Raw genomic sequence first — 6000 nt, 5'->3', positions numbered from 1 at the left:
GAGGTCAAGGTCAGCATAATATCATGCATGAATTCCGTTCTTTTGACATTGGCAATATCAACGTGTCCGTTGGAACAGTTTAAATCCTTTGTAACGTGACCGATAAATAAATATTGTTACTCATTTAATGGGTTATTTTAATAAATTACGGCTTGTAATAAAATTAATTCAAAAATGCCCACTCAAATAAAATAAGAACAATATTTTGATAACAGAAATAAAATCTCGGAAGAATTTTGTTGTATCATTATTAAATTCAATAAATTCTCATGAATACAAATACCAACGAACTTATTACATGTAGAATATACTTTCACACCTAAAACCGTTTTGTTTTGTTTTGTTTTTTTAATTTCTCCACATGTCTTTAAATTTGCTTACACAGAGGTTTTAAGTACGTTGTAAATAGCTATAAATGAATTAGAAAAATATATTGAATGTATAAAATTTCTCTCTCTCTCTCTCTCTCTCTCTCTCTCTCTCTCTCTCTCTCTCTTAATTTTCTGTATATATTCTTCGAGACATTTTATTTTCTACAGTAATCACCAACTGTATTTTACAGGAACCAACAAAGAATTGTTTTAAAAAAAATTAAAAAGAAATCCACTAGTCAAAGAAACTGAAGGAATATTATTGCTCATTTTTTAGCATGTCATTATTATCTTATAGTTTCTGATAACAGAATTCATAATATTGAATAACATTTGTTGATCATGAATAAAAGAGGGAAAAAAGTGTGTGGACTACAAAGCGGGAGGAACCAAGTTCGAGTCAAGCTTTGTCGAGAATTTTTTTCAGATTCACTTTAATCTGTTTTTATTAGTATTGTCAAATCGGACGATTTTTAGTAACCGGTTACTAGCTTACTTTTCCGATCGAGTAACTGGTTACTCGGATGATTTTTCGTTACACTTTTCATATCTATTATTTATCTCTGTCATCCTTTACTTATCGGTAGAAATAAAACACAAATGTTCTGTATATGAACTTTATTTACAATTACAAACTCAAACAAAATTAATAAACAATATCTTCAAAGAAGAAGAACTCCGTAATTGCTGGTTGTTTTTGTGGAGTGTCCAGTAAATCGCTAATTTCCAAGTTATGTTTTAATCTTAGGTGATTTAACATATATGTAGTCCCACCCATATACACTCCAATTCCCATAATTTACTATTTTAACAGATTTCAAATCAGCTGTTCGTTTAAAATACTTCCAAGCTTTAGATGTCTTCGGCGGCATCTTGTTAAATTATGTTCCTCTGACTTATAATTATGAGGTAATTATAACTCAGTCTTCGAAACTTGGAAAGCTATCAATTAATATATAAACTGTGAAAACTTATCAAAACAAATCGATCCTATTTGTGAACCACTAGATCAAGTTTAGCGGTAAACAAAATTAAAGAAATGTGTTAGTATACATTTATAAACAATATAACATTTGTTTTGTACGTATTTGCTATGTAAAATGTTTTTTTATCCGAGTAACCGAATAGCAGTTTTACTAACCGATACTCGCATTGTTCGACGGTTAACCGGTTAACCGAGTACTCGTTTACAACACTAATTTTTATCTATTTTTTTTTTTAATAATACTACATAAATTTAATATTATCATATTAGGAAAAAATGAAATAAAATTTCTAAGTTAAAATATAAGCAGATTATGAAATAATAAGATCAATTGATAGATAACTGAAAGGCCACTGAAATTTACCTGCCAATCAGTTGACAGAATGGTTACTGAAATGTCACTGATAGACTCCTTTCAGTGACTTTTCAGTGGCCTTTCCGTGGTCATTCAGTTACCAGTCCGTCGACAGAATGAACGTGTGATATTCTTCAATATGAAGTGGCTTAGAAATAAAACTTAAAATGTCACGTGTCTCGACGATTAAGGGAAAAAACAGTCAGTTTTCTTGACTTTTTGAGAGTTAACACAAATTCATCCACCACTGAATTATGGAAATGCTGCTGAATCTAAGCAATGAACAATTAGGAGCCATTCTCAGTGATGACTTGAAATTTTATCTAGGAGCTGTGGCACGCATAGTCTCAGAATTTCTTCAAACTCTCTATAATGAAAGACTTTGATACGGTAATCTCATATCAGGCAAAAACTGGTTGCTATGTGTCACAGTTACCATGACAACATGCCATAAAATTGAAAATTTGGCATTTTTCAACATGTTGAGAGTCCCATAGTTGACGTTTGCAGCAATGCTAAGAAGTAACAATGACTGTTTCCATAAGTTGAAGGCTTGATGTCTTGAATGCATGATAAATATATTTGGGAAATCATCTTTTATATACGTTACTATGGAAAAAGGAGGATTCAAAAGTAATAAATTTATTTTTTTTCTTCATATTTATAAAGTTATACACTCGAAAATAAAAGCAATTATAAGTTGAAATTCAACCAATTTATAGAAAAAGATCCTTGAAACACATACATGTACCAAAGACGAAATGTGATATTTCTTATTGGATGGCAATTGTTTTTAATGCCGCAAAGGGATTTAATTTACTATCTGTATGTTTTAATCTGATCTTTTTAAAAAGCTTATTTCCATATAACTGGTGATAAATTTTGAAAGGCATCGGTGTTGTCCTAATTTTCCCATTTCAAAATATTCAAATTAATTTCTTTAAATATAGCGTTGCTATGGAAATGGTCATTTCTAGTACATGCACTCAAAGAAGAATTCAACAATATAGATCATAACATATTATATTTAAAAATGATGTTTCTATATTTTAAGCAGACAATTCAATGAGATTTATTACCTTGTGTGTAACCAAAGGACAGGATAGGCTAAGACCCCTTTTTGGCCCCTTGTTTGGGGTGTCTTTTAAAATGATGCAATAGTTTATCAATATAAACCTGTTGTCACCCCTGCCACAAAATGAGTATTGGTTCTAAGTTATGGGATACACAGAGGTCACAGAAAGTTCAGAAAAATATGTCAATTTCCGAGTTTTCTCATTTTTATGCAAATTTTCAGTGATTTTACAGCACATTTTGGTTCAGTAAACATAGAGCACAAGCTTGCCTATCTACCAAATTTATATATTTCATAAACTAGTATCAGATGTATCTTATGTATAAAAATCTCAGATAGGCAAGCTTGTGCTCTATGTTTCTCGAAGTGAAAAGTGTCTCAAATTTGACGAAATTCGACCAGAATTGATGAAAGTCGGGGAAATGTCTTACTTCTGCACCCTCTTGTGGCCCCCGTGTAAGCTCTGAATCAAAAATTAGTGCTGGTTTTAAACAAAACAAGCATTATTAAGTTCTTAACTACAAACTTTCACAATTTTAACCGTGTTATGATTTTTACATCAAATAAGGGGCCAGAATCGGCCGTTACCATACCTTGTCCTTTTACAAAACAATATTTTCATTGCATCCAGTTTTCTTAGTTCTTTGATTCGTATAATTTTCAGTGGAAAGACTTTTTCGAGTGAAAATGACATGCTTTATATTACTCCTCGTTATATAAAATGAAAATTGTCCTCTAACTGAAATTTAAAATGTGAAATATTCTGCATAAGCTGAATAGCTTACAGTATGAGTAAGTAGGTTTTTTCTGACATTATCGTTAAAATAAAGTGAAAAGTTTTATTTAGATGTCATAACCACATTTACATATTTAACCAAATTCATAAGCTGGTAGTCACTTTTATATAAATAAGAAGCTTGCGAGCAAAATTTGGTTTTGGTTTTAAGCGGTTATGACGTGTAGGAGTTTCCAAACGTACCCACCTTCTTGCGTTTTCCCAATGCCCTAGCAAAAGAGCTTATAGAGAATGATCCTTTACCCCCAAAAAAGTTCTAACTTCAGTAGAAAGAGCTATATACTTATGTAAATGTACACTATATTCACAAATTTAGATGTAAAGACTATACATTAGTGTTGTTATATGATATACGATTGCGTAGGTGCACACAAATCACTAGACTAGATAATTATACACCTAATTCACGTATATCTAGTGATGATGTACACAGTTTACAAACTAAATGTACAAACTCCTAGCGTACACAAAAATGTACAAGCTATCCCTACCAATTTTCATTTTATAAATGGCATATAAATGATTTTATTCAAATCTTTTTATGACTACTATATTTTTTTATCAGGGAAGGAAAACAAATGCGAGGTAAAGCGGAAGCAACTAATCATCGAATTTACACTTTAAGCTTCCAAGGGTTACTTTTTCTTGGTCATACACAATTAATGCTCAACATTTTCAATGAACCCATGGACCCTAAAATTTAAATACCTTTACCTGCCTTAGTATGACAGATTGTCGCCTTTCTAGAATTTAAAGTAGATCAATCGATAAAATGCAGTAAAACTTATTGTTAGAGCTTTGCAAGGTCAAGGTCAACATATTTCTGAATTGAATGATAGTGCATGATTTCCATTAAACATTGATAATAACAAGGTGTTCATAGGAAAAGAGACAAAAGTACAGCTTTGTAAAAGTGATTGATGAAAAAAAATATGTTATTATAATGCAGAGAATCGAGTAGGAACATTTAAACGGTACAAAACGTGCATTGGATGAAAAGGTTAAACATTTTAGCCTTGTAAGTTGTTGAAATATTTTATTTGTTAGTAAATTGGATGTCTTGGGGTTTGTTTGTTTTTTTTCGAAGGTCTGGAACTTTTGCTTTCACATCTACCTTTCAACTCCAGTTGAGAGATAATTTAATATGTACAAGATTGTACTCATGATCATTTCTTTTTTATTGAATAATTTCATACAATTGGAAAGGTGGAAAACAGTTAACTCTATCTGTTGAGGCAATGACAATGTACATGTAATTGACTTTAATTCATCTTGATAAGACTAGTCTTCAATGAGTACGGGAGAGACTTAAAGTCATTATTTTCAAACTCATCAATAGTTTATTAATTGAAAAAACAAACAGTCGGTCGGACGGACAGTCATGACAGTCAGACCCAAATTAATATCCTCCATTTTCAGTAAAAGCGGGGACAACGTAAAGGTTTGGTAACTAAATTATCTCTATAGAGTGATTGTAGTACTAGTAAAAGCAAGTCTAAACAAAGGGGGGACCTGTGCGGGGGAAGTCTGACTCTACAACTAGTAGTAGAGTAAATCTTCATGCAGGAAAGTGTGGCTCTAGAGTGAAACTTCCCCGGAGATCCTTCCGCTCTGGAATCAGAATTCCCCCATGGGGAAGTTTCACTCTAGAACCTGACTTCTGGGGGAAAGTCTGACTAAAGGGGAAGTTTCACTCTGCAACACCGGTTCTTCATTTTGTATTTGAAATTTTCTATCAGTTGAGGATGATTTTTTTTTTAAAGCTCATAAGTTAAAGTGGGAATAACTGAACATCGCATTTACAACTCATTAAGAATGCAAGAGTTACTTTTCCTTCATAAAACACTATCAATCGTATCAGTTCCTTGTAAGGCTCGTACAAGCTAGCCTTGGACTTGATACGTGTTCAACCATTATTCTTAAAACATGCTTGTTTTGTATTCTTTTTATGTTCGGCTGTTAGATTCCAGATCCCGTCAATTTAAAAGTACAAACCAATGTTATAGAATGTCCCTGTTGTTCAATTTTTTAGGTCGTTTGTCAATTATAAAACTTATTGGACTCTTATTTTTCAACTTATCGGATAGTATAAGGTAATCCAAAAGACAAAAGAAAACTGATACACGCGTCAATCAAAAGCAATTTTTGATTGCACATTAAATGAATGCCACAATAAAACGTCCAAAACTCCATGAATTTTATGGAATTCTTATTTCATTTCTTAACCTTTAGGTTTACGATTCACATTTAAATTAATACCCTACATAAGAATTGGAAAGGCGATGCTTATATGAAAAACAACTTATCCAGAGGCACATTATGAAAAGATTTTATATTAATCTGCACTTAGCTTCCTTGTTTTTTTTAGGGTCAATTTCATGCCAAATCATCTTGATGATTTTTATTCAAATAATTATA

The sequence above is a fragment of the Saccostrea echinata genome, unplaced genomic scaffold (assembly GCF_033153115.1).
Source record: "Saccostrea echinata isolate AGI-Se365-2 ecotype Australia unplaced genomic scaffold, CSIRO_AGI_Sech_v1 ptg000113l, whole genome shotgun sequence".
NCBI classification, from domain to species: domain Eukaryota; kingdom Metazoa; phylum Mollusca; class Bivalvia; order Ostreida; family Ostreidae; genus Saccostrea; species Saccostrea echinata.
The sequence above is the reverse complement of the archived record's forward strand: the minus strand, read 5'-3'. Positions refer to the sequence as shown.